This window comes from Peromyscus eremicus, chromosome 7 (assembly GCF_949786415.1).
Source record: "Peromyscus eremicus chromosome 7, PerEre_H2_v1, whole genome shotgun sequence".
Classification (NCBI taxonomy): Eukaryota; Metazoa; Chordata; class Mammalia; order Rodentia; family Cricetidae; genus Peromyscus; species Peromyscus eremicus.
Window position 1 is genome coordinate 59,336,975 of NC_081422.1, and position 17,734 is coordinate 59,354,708.

At 40.4% G+C, this 17,734-nt stretch overlaps 1 protein-coding gene across 3 annotated transcripts in view; it reads left to right on the plus strand.

Moving 5' to 3' along the window:
- The first annotated feature begins 1,631 nt into the window (after window positions 1-1,631).
- Dennd4a (DENN domain containing 4A) overlaps window positions 1,632-17,734 on the plus strand; it is a 106,070-nt gene continuing 89,967 nt past the window's right edge. For 2 of the 3 annotated variants that reach the window (XM_059268104.1, XM_059268103.1), the window contains exon 1: window positions 1,633-1,878. The gene's annotated coding sequence lies outside the window, so the exon portion shown is untranslated. Of the gene's footprint in view, window positions 1,879-17,734 lie in introns of all 3 variants that reach the window. The other variant, XM_059268106.1, reaches the window with a different exon arrangement.

The window sequence follows — 17,734 nt, forward strand, 5'->3', positions numbered from 1 at the left end:
AAGGAAGGGAGGGAGGGAGGGAGGAAGGGTGATATATATCATTTAATAATTTTCAATGAAATTAGCGTTTTTCTCTCCACAATATTATGTGATGCCTACACATCTTTAAGCAATCTAAACTATATTTATAGTCAACTCAGTGTTGAAGAGGCTCAAACTTAGATTTTTAAAAACTCTCAGTCAGGTTCTCTGGTCTATATGTTGCCTGGAATATAAATATAGATGTCACACTTCAAACGCCACTCACTGTTCCTAACTCCTTTGCTCACTCCTTACCATTCAGTTGGCTTCAGCCTGCAGTTAGAATCAAAGCCGGTCTTGTTTCTGTGTCTTTCTAGGCTTTGTACAACTGAGCCTTCAACTCCCTCTCCAATCTAATGTAAAGCTTCTCCAGGCAAAACCCATTTCCCAGCAACACGGATCCCACTCCGTTCTAAAAGCCAAGCTCCTCCCTATTGCAGGTTCTCTGCACAATCATGCTTTGCTCCATTCCCCAGGGCCTTTCTCCCTTTACTGGCTTCTTCCTGAGCTTCAGATGGGCATACCCTTGCCCACTCCGGTTTCAAAAAGCATTCTATGATTTTTCTACCCAGAATTCTTCCTGTAATCTTCTTGTTTCTTCTCCAAATGCGAAGTAAATTTGTTTTTTGTTGCCCTCCCCCCACTAGACTGCAAGTCCCTGAAAGCAGACCTTTTCTGGTCCCTGATCATGGTGTCCCCTCTGCTGGGGTTCCCAAAAATGTTGTCTTAACGAATGAGTATAAGAGAAACGGAGATATAAAATAAAACCATAATCTCGGGTAGTAAAAAGGTGAAGCCTGTTTTGCACAGATTAACTTGAACCTAGAGGGATTTTTTTTAAGGTCTTATTTCTTCCTTCACTCGTCCTTGGAATAACAGCTAACATTATTCAATACTTTTAGGCATACACTATAGCATTTCTGAGTAACCCTGTAGAGGTAATCAACCTTTATTATCCTCATTTTTCAAAGGCAACGTGCCAATAGCCATTATCGGTGGAGCCGTAGTCTGGTTTAAGCAGGCCATACATATCTAATTAATCAATGTAATGGACACCCCTTCAGTGAACAATAGGTGTTTTATCAAGGCACTTTTTAGAGAACCCCTCTGAATTTCCCCTTTTCTTTGACCTTCTGTCTTGGGACTGAAAGCTACTGGTGGTTGCTAACGGCTCAGGGGGTTTCCTGCAGATCGCGAGTGACTTTGGTGGGTGGTTCTCAGCTCAGACTGCAGCACCAAGCTCTCTCTAGCAGGCTAGGACTGCAGGAGAGGAAGGAAAAAACAGGTCGTTAGCCAGAGCCGAATCCTTGTGCCTTGAGATGGTGAAAGAGGAAGGTACAGTACGCCTTGTTCACACCCGCCAGGGGCTCGGGATCTCCCTAACAGAAGGGGAACCACGGCGCGTTTCCCCAACTACACCCCGCGTCACGAGCTGGCCCGGTCCCGCCCCGCCCCCGGCCCCGCCCACTTGCGGGGGGGTCCTCTTTAGCCCCCTCCCCCACGACCCACCCCTTTAGCCGGCCTTCTCCTGCCCCTCGGGTCAGACTCGGCCTGTGATTGGTCTTCGAGGCCACAGCCCCCGCCCCCTTGCCTTTTCCGTCACTCCCAAGATGGCGCCGGCCTCGGTGGGTTTGGCGGCTGGCGCTGAGGAAGGAGGCGGAGGCAGTGGCGACCGCGCTGGGAGGGGGAGTCCCGTCTGACTGAGACGGCAGGGCGGAGCGCCGGGCCGGGGGATGAGCTAAGCGGGCTGCAAGCGTCGCGGCATTCAGCCCCCTCGTGTCCCGCCCGCCGCGCGTGAAAGGATCGGACCCCGCGCTTCGGGCTCTTCCCGGCGCTCGCGCGGGGGCCGGCGGGGAGGTGAGTGGCGGGGGCGGCGGCGTGGGCATCGGTGGCGTGGGGAGCTGTCACGGCCCTGAGGAGGTGACTGGCAAGGGGGACGCCGAGCAGGGCGATAGGACTCGGAGGGCCGCCAGGCGCGGGCAGCTGCTTGCAGGGGCTCGGACCGTCCGGGAGGATGGCGAGACGCTGCCGAGAGCGTTCGCGCGCCTCCGTGTGGGAACGCGCGCGGGGCTCCGGGGGTCTCCTTCCAGATTGGCCATTCGGTGCTGGCCTGGGGCTGTTGTTGGGGTGATGGGGCGGGGGCGGACCAGGGGGAGGTCCTGAAGCTGGGATTTTTGACAAGCCGGTTACGTAAGGTGGCTTCCCGGAATCCCACCTGCTCCAGGTTTCAAACCCGCGGCGGGGGCTGCTTTCCCGCGGCTGCTCAGCGGCTCAGCCCAGATGCCAGGGCCCAGCCGGGACTCAGGTTCCACGTGAGCCCGGCCAGCGTCCAAGTTGGACAGTTTTTTTTTTTTTTTTTCCTTTACTCGTGTGTGTGTGTGTGCGCAATTCTTGGTCATCAATACTCCTTTTGAAGTTTATCTCTTTCTAGGGAGGGGAAAGGGGAGGGGGGAAGAGAAGGGGCAAAAAACGCTTGTGATCTAAAATTGGGTCGCAGCGATATCTCTTCATATTATGGTGCTTTTAAATGACAGGACATAGTGGGAAATTTGACTGTTGTCGCTCCAGTGTGCTTTTCATTCGGACGTATGGTTGGCTTCGGAGCCATAGAGAGGGTTTTTATTTGTCTTACAGGACAGTTATTTCTTGTTTGCAAAGCGGGACAGGCATCCATCAACAGGCTTGTATTTATTTGAGGGGAAAGCGAGTGTCAGCCAGCCAGAGACACGGGAGGGCAGAAATTGTGTCACTCTGTGAATATATTATTCTTTTAAATGTATTAGACATGAATTAAAAGGATAACCCAGGCGTAAAAGAAACAGTATTACATGATCACAAGCTTTTGTTTAGTGTATATACACAGCCTCATTCTGTTTTCTGCCTAGCCCGTTCTACCTCCTCTTTCCTTGGGGGAAGGAGGTGGAGACACCTGTAAACATCGTAGCCCAGGTTACACAAAGCTATTGTAGCGCATTTGAGATTATTATAAAAAGGAGTCTCTTGGGGACCCAAGATTGGTTAATAAGTAAGGATTCTTGGACAAGTTGTTCAGTTTCTGTTTATAGTAGTTCTGGAATACAGCTTCTGAAAAAAGTGAATAGAATTTCTGATCTATTTGAACCCTAATTGAACCTAAAATAAGATTGTATTTGGTTTCTTTTATGGGAACTTTGTTTTGTTTGGGGGAGACATTTGAAGCAACTTTTCATTTTCACAAACTCCCTTTGAACTGCAGCTCCCAGCAAGAGTCTAGAATAACATATAGTTACCAACATCGTTCTATATGTGTTACATAATTCTCTTTTTTCCAAATTATTAAACACAGACCTACTTCACTGTGGAAGAATTTTGAAAGAATGTGCTTGTGAGGGAAGTTAATTGATCTTGACACCAGCCTAATATTGGGGATGAAAAAGGAGAAATTTTGGCCTGCATTTCAAGCTTAATTGCACAAGTTTACATTTTTGAAGTTTGGTGATGCAGTCTAAGTCTTTTCTGTCTGTGCAAGAGACCCAGGAACCTGGAGCTGATTTGAGCTCTTCCACAGGATTACCACCGATTTAAGTAGTTATTGATTCTCAAGTTCCTGGAATTACTGTCCCATTTCTGACAACTTGAATACTATTTAGTATAATTGAGACTTTATATGAAGGAAATGACAGAGTACATCATATTAATTTATTCAGAAAACAGTAAACATGTAACAAAGAAGAAAACAATATCTTCTTCCTATGTGATACAAACTACATTAACTCCAGTTGTTTGCAGAATCTTAAGCCTTCTGCTTATGAGAAGCCTAGTTTTTCATAACCATCACTAAAGATAGACTTAGTTGTTATGTTACAGATCTTTCATTCTTGTTTACACTGGTGTCTCATAATTGTCAGTGGAAAACATAAGTGACTCCAGCAGGAAAATGGACTTGCTATTTCTGCTTTCTCCCATGTCAGAGACTTATCTTTTCAGGTTTTCACCCTTTCCTGCCAGAGGTAGAGGAAGGAGATAATTAAAAAAAAAAAAAAAGTGAATCAAGTTTTCTTCCTTTCTTTCCATTCCCTCCATCCGCAACTGTTTTTTTTTCCCCCAGTAGAATTGGTGGGGTGGGATGAAGAGAGTCCAGCTATACTTTGCTACTATATATCATCAATATCACTTTGGAGTCAAAAAGAGTAGTGTAAAGCTTCTTATTGGAGACACTATTTTGGCCTGGAATTTGAGAGCTTCCTGCCTCCACCACATGAGTGCTGGGATTATAGATATATGTAACCACATTCAGCTAAATTACTGTTCTTATAATCACAAAGTGACATTAAAGAGTTAAGAGAAAATATTGAAAATCTAAAGCACTATTGATTCAACAAAGAAACTGCCCTCTTGTTAGCAGAATATGATGTGTATGTGCACTCACAATAACAGAAGCAACTGGTCGTTTGGGTGAATTCATTTTTAGGTCTATGGATTGCATCTGTGCACATTAACTTCTGGGTTCTTTTTACTTCTAGCACTCAACTGCTCTATGTTGACAGTGCCACCTATTGATAATGAACTCGGTTTTTCCCTCATTACTTTATTAGTTGTTAGGCAACGGCATTGGGATGTTTAAGAGATACCAATATTTTGCTAGTTACTGAGGATACAAAGGTGAATAAAACATGACTTCTGCCCTCCAACCCTGCCTGAGAAGCTTTGTTTGCTTTTGGGGCCATCAGTACATGTGTCTCCTGCTTTTCCTGTCTCACTTTTTCCTGGTATTCATATCCTTTTGTAACTTTCCTAGTTGGAAACTGTTTTTGGTTCTAGACACCCATTTTTCAAATTCTTTTTTAGAACATTTGATTTCATGTTGAAGTGTGTTTTTTAAGTAAAACCTGAAATATAGAGATCAGAAATTTATTTTTAATCCTGTGGTAACTTTCGTTTGATTACTCTGTGTGTGTGTGTGTGTGTGTGTGTGTGTGTGTGTGTGTGTGTGTTAGGGGGCTAGAAGTCAGCATCAAATGCCTTCCTCAGTTACCTTTTTTTTTTTTTTTTTTTTTTTTTTGAGGCAAGGTCTCTCAGTAAACCCAGAGCCCATCAGTTGGCTAGACTGTCTGACTGCTGAGTTCCTGAGATCAGCTTTTCTCTCCCACCCACCCAACACTGGGGAGACAGATCTGTGTTACTTCACCCAGTCTTTTGTGTGGGTGCTGGGGTTCAGAACTCAGGTCCTCATGTCTGGGCACTAGGTACTTTACCCAATGAACTACCTCTCCAGCTCTCTTACTGGTTCTGGAGACAGTTTGTCCCTTGAGCTTTCCAGCTTCTTGCCTCCTCTTCCATACAGCTGTGATTATGTGTCATGCCCAACTAACTGTAAGTGTTGTTTTGTAGATGAGACATTTTTCTTCTTGAAAAGTTTTAAAAATAAACCCAATTACCAAAATATATAGTACACACCCACATGCCTACATAAAATGTTGACATTTTTCGTTTTTGCTTCAGATATATATTTAATATAAAAGAACTATGTATATCACAGTTACCACACTGAATTCTAAAAGAGCAATCTAGAAACTTTGTACTTTATGTGAAGTTGCGATCTGCTTTGTTCCCTCCAGTTTCATTCCTCGCCATCTCCCTTACCATTTTCTAACCTGTATAATGAATGTAGCATTGCTCTGGTGCCTAGATTGGTTTTCAGACAGGGCCTCATGTAGATCAGGCTGGAAGGAAGACAGTATTGGTCTTGAACTCTTGATCTCACTGTCCCTTCCTCCCCAAGCCTGGAGTTACAGTATTGCACCACCATACCCAGCTCAACTCTGAGTGCTGAGAACAAAGTATAATGGCATCCTTATGAAAAATGCCATGATGAAACCCAGTACTTTGAATATTAACCTGAAATTTTAATAAGAAAAGTAAGTATGGTTTGAATCTTTGAAAACAAATTTAAAATTGTATTTTATGAGAATGAGTGTTTTGCTGGTATGTATAACTATATACCAAGTGCATGCCTGGTGCCTGCAGAGGCCAGAAGAGGGTGTTGGCTCCCCTTGAACTGGAGTTACAGATAGTTATGAACAACAGAATGAGTATTGGGAACCAAACTCTACAAGGGCAGTAAGCACTCTTAAACTGCTGAGCCCTCTTCCCAGCCCCCTTGGTTTAAATCTTGACTTTACTATTCGATGGTTTTATAGTTATTTAAACTAGATCCTTAGTGCCCTTATACTCTCAAATAGGATCAATAGAAATGTCCATCTCATAAGGTTTTCATAAAAATTAAATGAATCTATTTACATAAACTTGAAAAAAACATTTGGTAGTTTGACTGAGAGTGACTCCCATAGGCTCTTACATTTGAAGACTTAATCCACAGTTGGTGGAACTATTTGGAAAAGATTAGGATGTGTGTCTCTGGGGTTGGCTTTGAGGTCTCAAAAGCCCATGCCATTCCCGTTAGCTCTCTGTCTTTCTGTCTTGTGCTTGTGGATCAGATGTAAGCTCCCAGCTACTGTTCCAGCATCACACCTACCTGCTGCTGTAGATGTAACCGACCATCTTATTAAATAAGAAACACAGAACCAATGCAAAGAAGAGAAAGCCAAGAGATCAGAGCTATGAGCCTTACCTGCCTGCTGCAGCTATCCTCTTCAGCCAAGAGACCTCTCTGAAAGAGACCTACTTTCTGTCTGTTTGTCTTTATATAGACTTTCTGTTCTGCCTTCTCATTGGTTGTAAACCCAACCACGTGACTGCCTTGTCACTGCCTGTCTGTACAGACCTCCAGACACACATTGGAGCATGTGTTTCCAATGCTGGCTGTATCCTTGAACACACAGAGATCTACCTAGCTCTGCCTACCAAGTGCTGGGATTAAAGGCGTGCGCCATGAACTCCCAGCTCTGCTATGGCTTGCTATTAGCTCTGACCCCCAGGCAACTTTATTTATTAACATACAAATAAAATCACATTTCAGTACAAATAAAATATCACCATATACTGCCATGCTCCCTGCCATGATGATGATGGATTCTAACCCTCTGGAACTGTGAGCTTCCAATTAAATGTTTTCTTTTACAATTTGCCCTTGTCATGGAAATAGAACAGTAATTAAGACAAATCATGTCAGCTGGGCATAGTAGTGCACACTTTTAATCCCAACACTCAGGAGGCAGAGACAGGCACATTTCTGTGAATTCAAGGCCAGCTTGGTCTACACAGGAGTTCCAGGACAGCCAGGAGGCAGAGACAGGCACATCTCTGTGAATTCAAGGCCAGCTTGGTCTACACAGGAGTTCCAGGACAGCCAGCACTACATGGAAAAAAAAATACAAACCATGTCTACCATGTCTGGCATTCTTTCCTTCCTTCCTTCCTTCCTTCCTTCCTTCCTTCCTTCCTTCCTTCCTTCCTTCCCTCTCTCTCTCTCTCTCTCTCTCTCTCTCTCTCTCTCTCTCTCTCTTTTCCTTTCTTTCTTCAAATACTAATAAATTTAAGTAGGTATTGATATTGCTGTGTCTTGGTATGTGTAGGTTCCATGTACATTGGATGTTCCAGTACGTTGTATTTCCAGTACATTGGATGAATGTACTGGACTGCCAATTATCATTTCTTCTAGTAATGCTTGTTTACATGGCCTTCATTTTTTGTCAGGTATAAACAATGCCTCATTAATATCACTCTATCTCTTAAAGCTTTGGCTCTCAACCTGTGGGTCGTGACCCCTTTGGGGGGGTCTAGTGACACTTTTATGAGGGTCACATATCAGATATCCTATGTATCAGATATTTACATTACAATTCATAACAGTAGCAAAATTGCAGTTATGAAGTAGCAATGAAAATAACTTTATAGTTAGAGTTACCACAACATGAGGAACTGTATTAAAGGGTCGCAGCATTAGGATGGTTGAGAACCACTGTCTTAAAGCAACATGTCAGAGTTTTTCCAGGTCATGGATCTGGTTGTGAAATTGCTGAGTCCTAGGATAGAAGTATTTTTCCCTTTTAAAATTACTTATAAGATTTTGACAACCAATGTGTATTTTTCTTTCTGTATATCCTTTCCAGGTATTAGGTTTTGGTTTTTGCTCAGCTGCTTAATGTAAAATAGCATTTGATTTTTGTCCTGTGTTTATTTCTCTTCATCTTTTTGAGTATTCTTATTTTTGGTCATATCTTCAGTAATTTGTGTGTTCCTATCCTTTACATAATTTCTTTTTTTAAAAATAGATTTCTTTGCCAGGCAGTGATGGCAAATGTCTTTATTTAATCCCAGCACTCAGGAGGCAGAGGCAGGAGGATCTCTATGAGTCTGAGGCCAGCCTTGTCTACAGCGTGAATTCCAGGACAACCAAGGCTACACAGAGAAACACTGTCTCAAAAGGAGAAAAAGAACAAAAGACTTGTTTTGTTTGTGTGTGTTTATGTGTCTGTGTGAGTATATGTGCAAGTGTGTCAGGGAGTGCAGCTGTTTGCAGATTCAGGTCAGAAGAGGTTGTGAGGTGTCCTTTCTGACACTCTCTGCCTATTTCTTTGAGGCAGGGTCTCTTCTTGAACTGGGGAGTTGTGTTTTCTTGGCTAGGTAAGCCCCACTGATTCTCCTGTTTCTCTTCACCTTGGATCTGGGTTACAGGCGTGCATGGGATGCCTGGCCTGTTAGGTGTTTCTAGGATCTGAACTCTGGTCCTCATGGTTGATCAGCCAGCACTCTTACCTGCTGAACCATTTCCCAGCCCCTTCTTTACATATTTTTTACTTGGCCTTTTTCTTATTTGAAAAAGATTGTTTTGCTTATTTTAAAGTATTTTTGGGATATTTACAAATGTTAGAGCAGCTCCCTTTTTCCCCCTTTCCTCTTATCTATCTATCTATCTATCTATCTATCTATCTATCTATCTATCTATCTATCTATTGATTGATGTTTCTAACTTGGAACATTTACTTGGATTAAGATTACAATGCCTTATCTAACTTGTCATCTTCTCCTCAAACTCTTATCTATCTTATCTAAACTGAACTTATTTACTTCATAAAGTTTGCTTTTTATTTATTTTGTTGTATTTCAGAGATACCATGGACTACTATTGACTTTATAATTCAAGGAAGAGGCTTTTAGTAATTGTATACAAGTCCTTCTTATCTTTCACTCTCATTTTTTATATCCACTCATTCACTGAAATCTCTATTTATTTATTTATTTATTTTTGAGACAGAGTTTCTCTGTGTATCCTTGGCTGTCCTAAACACCCTGTGTAGACCAGGCTGGCCTTGAACTCACAAAGATATGCCTGGCTCTGCCTTCCAAGTGCTGGGATCAAAGGTGTGCGCCAGCTAAAATCTCTATTTCTTTGGGTATGTGTACCCCAGGCTGACATCCAACTTACTTTGTAGCCTAGTTAACTCTTGATCCTCCTGCCACTACACCCAACTTACTTGGTAAATCTTTTTAATACAATTTTTATTATACTTCTTTATTTACCAATGAGAGAGAGAGAGAGAGAGAGAGAGAGAGAGAGAGAGAGAGAGAGAGAGAGTTAGTTTATTTATGGACATATTCATATGCTCGAACATGAAGGTCAGCGGACAACTTGCTGGAGTAAATTCTCTTCTACCTATGGTTCCTAGAATTTAAACTCAGGTTTTCAGGCTTGGTGGCAAGGGCCATTGTTCACAGAATCATCTCTTTGTCTATTAAATCACTTTGAAGCAGAAACTTTCATAGCATCCTTATTCCAATGCCTATTAGGAACTGTTTTCTTCTCACTGGTTTTCTTGTTTTCAGTTTTGATTCCTGAAATTCATTTTTTCAGAATTGCCAGAATGGTATGTCTAAAACACCAATTGAAAATTCCTCACTTGTCAACTGGATAAAGCCAGCACTCCTTACCATGTCATTAAAATTCTCCACGATTTGGCCTTTGTCTGGCTCTCTAATCTTAACTCTTACAATTTCTACTTTCCATTTCCACTCCAGCCTTATAGCACTACGTCTTGAAGTTTCCTTGAATATATGTGTTATTTCTGGAGGGTTGCACTGCTGCTGTGGTCCTGCCTAGAATACTGTCGTTCCTCCCTTCTTATTTTGTCTAGCTAAGTCCTTTCTATCCTTTAAGAATCACTTAGGGCCTTACTACTTCCTCCAGAAAGCCTTCTCAGATATGGATTATTGAGTTTCTCCTGGAGTAATTCATAATTACTTTGTTATATCTCAAGCTCCAGAAAAGTCACTCAGTGAGAACTTATGAGGGGGCAGAAAGATGGCCCAGTGGGTAAAGGGTGCTTGCTGCCAAGTTCTGACAACCCAAGTTTGATTCCCCAGGACCTGCATTTTGGAGAGAACTAAGTCTAGAAGGTTGTCCACTGACCTCCATACGTGTGCTGTGACACATGTGCACACACAGAAGATAAATATATGCCATTTAAGAAAGAATTTGTTGGATCAGTTATTGTAGTATGTAAGGGAGTACCAAGTTGTTGGCTAAAGCTCAGTGGGTATGGGATTGGAACCTGGCTTTGCTTCTGTTTCTTTGTACCTCAGTTTCCTCCTATGTAAAATTGGGAAAAGGATGCATTTATAAAGTTGTGACACTTAAATTTGGTAATGCAAACAAATCGTTTGAAACAATGTCTGGTACCTAGTGAATAATCTATTCAAACTATTGTTGACTTTAGAATATTTGAGTTTATGTGTCTGTTTTCACAATTAGGCTTTGAATCAGTGAGTGAAGGAACCCACCAAGGAAATCTGGATCTTACAGTGAAAGATAACATTTCTAACTTTTCAGCATGTCCTGAAAAGTTGAGTCTATGTCCCCTTTTTCTAGCAACTGCAACATTTGGCTTCTTGCCACACATGTGAAATTGACATTGATGATAATTAGCATTTCATAATTACACTACATAATTGGCTGCTTATTTAAAATTCAGCATGCTTTGCTTAGTAGTTCTGCTAGAATTCAAGGAATACCATTTACTTTTAAGCCTGACTTAGTCTGTTTGGTATTTAACCAACTTTTCCAGATATGGGTTAAGGTGTGAGGGGGCTGAACAAACAGGTAGAATTAGGGTAAAACATTATACTTTTGAGCCAGACATGTCCATTATACCTTCACTGTTTATTTTAAAATGTTATCAGAATATTGGATAATTTCAATCATATAATTTCAGTAATAACTTTGCAGAGGTAATATAAGACATTAGAAATGATAAATACCCTGTCTTCTTCCATTGTTACAAATGATTAAGACTTGTTTACTTACAGTCATTTTTTATTATTCCAGAATCCTTTTCTTTCACCTTAGATTTAGCATTCCTTATTTTGTTCTGAATACTAAAACTATCTGTATAATCTTGGCAAATTGATAGAAGTCTTGTTTGTTTTATTTTTATCTCTGAGCTTGCTATTGAATTTATAGGTTTTTCTGTCTCACTGTTTTTGATTATATGAGAGTAAGTTTATCTTCTTTTGAACATAGGAATAGTACAAAATTACTTGTATTCATTGCTCTTCAGTATCCATTTGAAAATTGTTATAGAAACTAGATTTTTTTTTCTAAAAGGTCTTAAGTTGCTAAAGGAAAATTCTAACTATTATCAAATTAATGTGGAAATCTTAATGTATCACTCTTGTGTTAGAAGCTAATACCATATAATGATGGTGGTGTCAGGAGCTGCACTTTTAAAAGACCAGTGTCTTAGCATTGAGTATTTTAGTTGGAGACTCTTAAGTATCATGTTTTTAAGAGAATGGATGTAGGTGAATAGGAAAAACTGAAATTATATTTTGGTTTGTTAAATAGAGCTGGCTGTTATCAACAGAAAAGTTGATCCTTACCCCCTTTTTTAGTTAAGATGATAGTTAAGTGGTACTATTTTTTCTGTAAAAAATAATTTAAGTTGGTGTAGTGGCAAATACCTATAAAATCCCAGCACAGTAGAGTCTGAGTCAGGAAGATGATGAGTTCTTGACCAGCCTGACCTATATAGTGAGAGTCTGAAGAATTAAAAATCAATCTCTCTCTCTCTCTCTCTCTCTCTCTCTCTCTCTCTCTCTCTCTCTCTCTCAAATAAGCTCCAAGATATTCCCTATCCTTCCATCTTCAATTTTTCCTGGATGTCAGAACTTTGTAATAATATTTTATATAAATATGTATTTTTAAAAAACGTAATGTTGGGGATTGAACCTGGGTACCTGGACTTGCTAGGCAAGTGTGTTATCATTGAGTTACATCCCCAGCTTTGTAATAGTATTTATTCATGTTGCTGTGTAGGCAATAATTTCACTGAAGTTGGACCCATGTGCTGTTGTTTGAACCTACTCTCATTGATGAATACTTTTCATTCTTTTAGGCTAAGGACTGATTGAAGTTTCTAGTTTCATAGATATTTTTAAAAATAAGACTTTTCTTTTTCTGACTAACTGATATTTTAATATTTCTTTTTTTTAAAGGTAGGGTCTTACTATGTAGCTTTGACTGTCCTGAAGACTCCATATATAGTCCAGGCTGCTTTATGTAAGCAGAAGTTTCTGTCCCACCAGCAACTCCCAAATACCCAGCAGCTGCTTCCCAAATTACCACAGAGAAGCTTATATTTATAAATGCTTGGCTGATAGTTCAGGCTTATTACTAACTAGCTCTTACACTTAAATTAACCCATAATTTTTATCTACATTTAGCCATATGACTTGGTACCTTTCCTCAGTACAGCATTCTCATCTTGCTTCCTCAGTGTCTGGATAGTGACTCCTGACTCTGCTCTTTTCCTTCCCAACATCCTTAGTTTGGTTGCCCTGCCTATCCTTCCTGCCTGGCTACTGGACAGTCAGTGTTTTATTAAACCAATTTGAGTGACAAATCTTTACAGTGTACAAGAGGATTATTCCACAGCGTTTCCTCCCCTTTGTCTAATTAAAAAGGGAAGTTTTAACTTTAACATAGTAAGATTATATACAATAAAAACAGTTATTAAGTAAGAGTTATAGTAACACTGTCTATTTGTATTTGGCAAAAATAAAGAAAATTCTCTATCATCTATCTTTGTGAGTCCAATGTTCTGTATCTAATTTATCTTTTATCATGACTAATGAAAACTGTAATTATAACTATCTAGTCTTCAACTCCATCAAAGACTCCAGAAGGATGAAATGTTACCTAATGATAGGGACATCAGGCTGCCTGGACAGTCATCCAAAATTTCTCTGCAACATTGGGCATCCAACTCTGCCCTACAGGCCTAAATGTCTGACAAACTTTCCTGTGAAGCAGGGAATTCTGAAGGACTGTCCTACCTTCTCTTGACAAAGTTCTGCAGTTGCCTTTCTTGTGTCCTGTTGATCCAGTTTGGACAGTAACTGTCAGCAGTTGAGGCATGGGCAGTTTCTTTGCCCACATGGCTAGCTTTTGCCATAAAGAAAACAAACTCCATTTGGAGTTTCTTTGATGCCCATCATTCTCTTTGAAGTAATTGGTGCTGCCAGGAGCAGACGTGTCTCACTGTCAAGAAAAGTCTAAGTTATTAAAACATTTTAAATGCCATATTCTGCAGATCTTTGAAGTGTTTGTAAATTGCCTATCTATCTGAAATGTATCTCTGTATGATACCTAACATGATTATAAGTTTGTTGTTGTAGATGACTTAATTTGTATTTTTAAATTATATATTAAATTTTTAAATGAGATGCACAAATACCCTAAACAAGAGTAGAAATATACATATAATATAACAAAATTAACTTTAAATTTGTATCAATAAACCAAAAATCATATTAATGTAAAATATGTAAGATTAATAGTTTTTTTGTATTAAAGTAGATTCAATAATTATGCTTTCATCTTATCATTTCTATATCATACATTTCTTTTTGGTTTTTTCGAGACAGGGTTTCTCTGTGTAGCTTTGGAGCCTGTCCTAGATCTCTCACTGTGTAGACCAGGCTAGACTCGAACTCACAAAGATTCGCCTGGCTCTGCCTCCCAAGTGCTGGGATTAAAGGCATGCATCACCACTGCCCAGCTGTATCATACATTTCTATATCAGCTTTAAACTTGGAATAATCTTCCTACCTTTCCCTCCTCATGAATGGTGAGATTACAGGAGTAAGACAGCATGCCCATGACCTTCTTTGGGGGTTTTGAGGGTTGTTGTTTGATCAGCTTTCTTTTGTTTGTAGGCAGTAGAAAGCAAATTTAGACTAACTCACTCAAAATAGGAATTAATGACAAAGATAACGGGATTTCATGGCATCTAATGATAGAAGAACAGCCAAACAGCCAGAAGAGCATGAGACCAAGAGCTGGACACTCCCGAGTAGTCAGGCAGCGGCTGTCTTAGCACTCTGGACCAGCCTGATTCCCATGCCCCTACTTGTTCTTTTCATTTTTGTCTCTCTGCGTGTTGTCTTTCCCCACTTTGTGTAGCTAGACATGTCTTCTGACTCGTTGTTTCTGAGACAGGATCTCTCTGTGTAACTTGGCTAGCCCGGGACCAGATTGGCCTTGGGCTCATCCACCTGCCTCTGCCTCCCAGTGCTGGGATTAAAGGCTTGTGCCTCTTTGTCAGGCTGTCTTCGGACTTCTAAATTCATATATTGTTTCATGATTCTGTGATCTCATTCTAAACCCCTAAGAGAAAATCTAGTATGAGGCAAGTATTTCTGCCTGGCCTAGTCAGCTATGGCAAAGGAAACCAAGGTTTCACTGAACAGGACTCTCAGCCCTAGTTTTGTGGAATAGGATAGGACACACAGCTTCCCAAAGACAGTTGGTGGTTACAAAAGGATACTAGATGATGAAAAATAAAATTAACTTTTAAATGAAATTCAAAGAAAATGCTCAGCGTCTTTACTTAATACCAAAGAACCCAAATTCTTTCACTCCCTATTCAAAGGTCATTATTATGAAAGCCATGAACGTTTCTCCCTTTTTCAGGTGAGAGGTAGAGGTACCCTTTTAGCTTCTGTCTATAGAATTTGTAGTTTAACTCATTCTATGAATACATGTATATTAATATATACCATCTTTAATATATTAACTTCTAAAACGCATCTCTGAGTTGTAGGCTTACTATGTAGCTCAGGCTGGCCTTAGACTTTTTATATAACCCAGGCTAGCCTCCAGAACAGATGCCCCCTTAGTGGTGCCACAATGTATCTGGCCATAATAACATTATTAATAATCATGACTTTTTAAAAACTCTGGTGCTAAGGATTGAACCAAGGATATTCTAGGCAAGTACTCCACCATTAAGCTATATTCCCAGTATGATATTCCTTATTTAGCAAGCATTTATGTACTGTTTGTGTAATGCCAAGGACTGTGCTAAAACAAGTATTTACAGAGTAGAATGGTATTATTGTTTACTCTCAGAGAATTCGTATTCTGGTGGAGAAGAGTAGATGTTCAGAGAACTTCTTACGGTATTAGTGTGATATCATATAAAGTATGTATAGTATATATACTCTTGAAGCCCAAGACTAGACAATGACAGTCATTCATAGGGACAGCACAGAGAAGGACTCATTTTGCTGGAGCTGATCATTTGAGTGTTCTGGTGGAGGAGCTGAATTTGAATTTGCAAAGGAACCTGGAGTTATGGAAAGGGGAACTCTGTACAGTGAAACTCAAGTGAAGTTTTACACCATTTAACTTAATGAAACTGAAATTAAACCCTGTTTTCAAGCCTGCCCTTCACATGTCAGTAATTATGGTCCTTTTGAAAAGACAGTTGTAGATTTTAGAATACTCAGACTATCTGTTCTTTAGCTTTTTGCCACCTTTGAGAATAAGATGTCATTGATAGCTTCCTTTTAAATTCTTTTATCAGAATTTTCTAGTAGTTGGTTAATTGGGTTGTTAGTTTCCTTGTATAATTACATTTCCTGTTCACACGTACACCTTTGTAGAGGGAAATAGACTGAAAATGAGAGAACTTATAAAATTTATAGAAAGCATAGTTTATATCAAACTAAGTGTTGAGGAAGGTGGGAAAAAGTAATGGTAAAAGTGATATATACCTAATGTAATGTTATTATATACCTACTGAAAATGATATATACCTAGAGGTAGCTCTAAGATGAACTTCAAATATTAAATAAAATAAAATTTTCTTTGGTTGGTTGGTTTTGTTTTTTTGAGACAGGGTTTCTCTGTGTAACAATCCTGGCTGTTCTGGAACTTTCTTTGTAGAACAGGCTGACCTCAAACTCACAGAGATCTGCCTGTCTCTGCCTCCTGAGTGCTGGGGTTAATGGCATGTGCCACCACACCTGGCTCCATACACAGTTTTTTGTTTTGTTTTGTTTTAAATCTTTCTACCTTAGCCTCTTGAATGCTGGGTGTACAGGTGTGCACTACCATACTGGTCCCATATGGTATTATTTTATATCATTTTTTTCCTCTGTGGAGTTGGACCTACTATTATGTAAAAGTCTATGCAGAAGAATGCTTTGTGCTTCACTACTCTGGTTACTTGATGAACACTTTTACTTCCTTTATGCATTCATTCATGATTCCTACTCCACCCTATCACAAATGACCAAACAAAACAAGACCCTCCCCCCCAAAAAAATCCAGGTTTACTATTCTGAGAAGTGACTATGGAGAGAAGGGAAGTAAGAGGCCAGCTTTATGGTGGTAATGAGGGGGGGTGATGTGTGTGTGTGTGTGTGTGTGTGTGTTTCAGCATGAAGTTCATAGAGCAGACTCAAAAATACCATCATTGTCATCCAACTCAGAAATTGTGGCTTTTTCTTCCACACCACAAAACCAGAAACTGTTTGCCTTCTCTACTTCAAAATGTGCTTCACTACCTTCTCCACATTATTTGAATTATATTTAGATGTGCTTTGCTTGTTTGTTTGCTTGTTTTTTGAGATAGGGTCTCCCTTTGAAGTGACAGCTGGCCTAGAACTTGTAGTGATCCTCCTGCCTTTGCCTCCTGAATGCTGAAATTACAGGCATGTGCCACCGTGTTCAGCTTCAGATACCCTTCTGACATTGTGTAGGCAGAGTCGAGGAAAAGGGAAAAGGGGAAGTAATAGGACTTAGTCTGTTTCTCCTTTTGTGTACACTGCCTTGCCATCTCCTAACTCACGATGCCTCTTTCTTTTCAGACTTCTCAAGCCTAAACTGTGTGTTCTTCTCGTTTCTGTCTTCTTGGTTACAGGCTCATCACTTCCTATGTTGCTCATTTACTTTTCTGACTTGTCTGTTAAGCTCCTATAAGGCAGCCACACCATTTTTCTTTGTGCTGTCATTGCCTGCCACAAAGTTTGGCACATGGTAGGAGTATCTAATGTTAGGAGTCTTCATTGTAAGCAGGAGTCAGCTTTGGTCAGCCAAAGTAAGATTCAGTGGATTTGTTAGAAGGATATTAGTTATTCTGCAGAAATGACTGCAAGAGTGGAGAGCTGCATGCTGAGAAAAACCGGAAACAAACTTCAGGGCTAGACCATAGCCAAAGAGAAAAGCCAAAGTGTCCTTTTCCCAAGACCTCATTCACTGATGGTGCTGCTGGAATATTGTCACTGGGTACAGCATGCCACTGATTTAAGAAATGGGTGTCGCCGGGCGGTGGTGTCACACGTCTTTAATTCCAGCACTCGGGAGGCAGAGCCAGGCGGATCTTCGTGAGTTTGAGGCCAGCCTGGTCTACAGAGCGAGATCCAGGACAGGCGCAAAGCTACACAGAGAAACCCTGTCTCGAAAAACCAAAAAAAAAAAAAAAGAAGA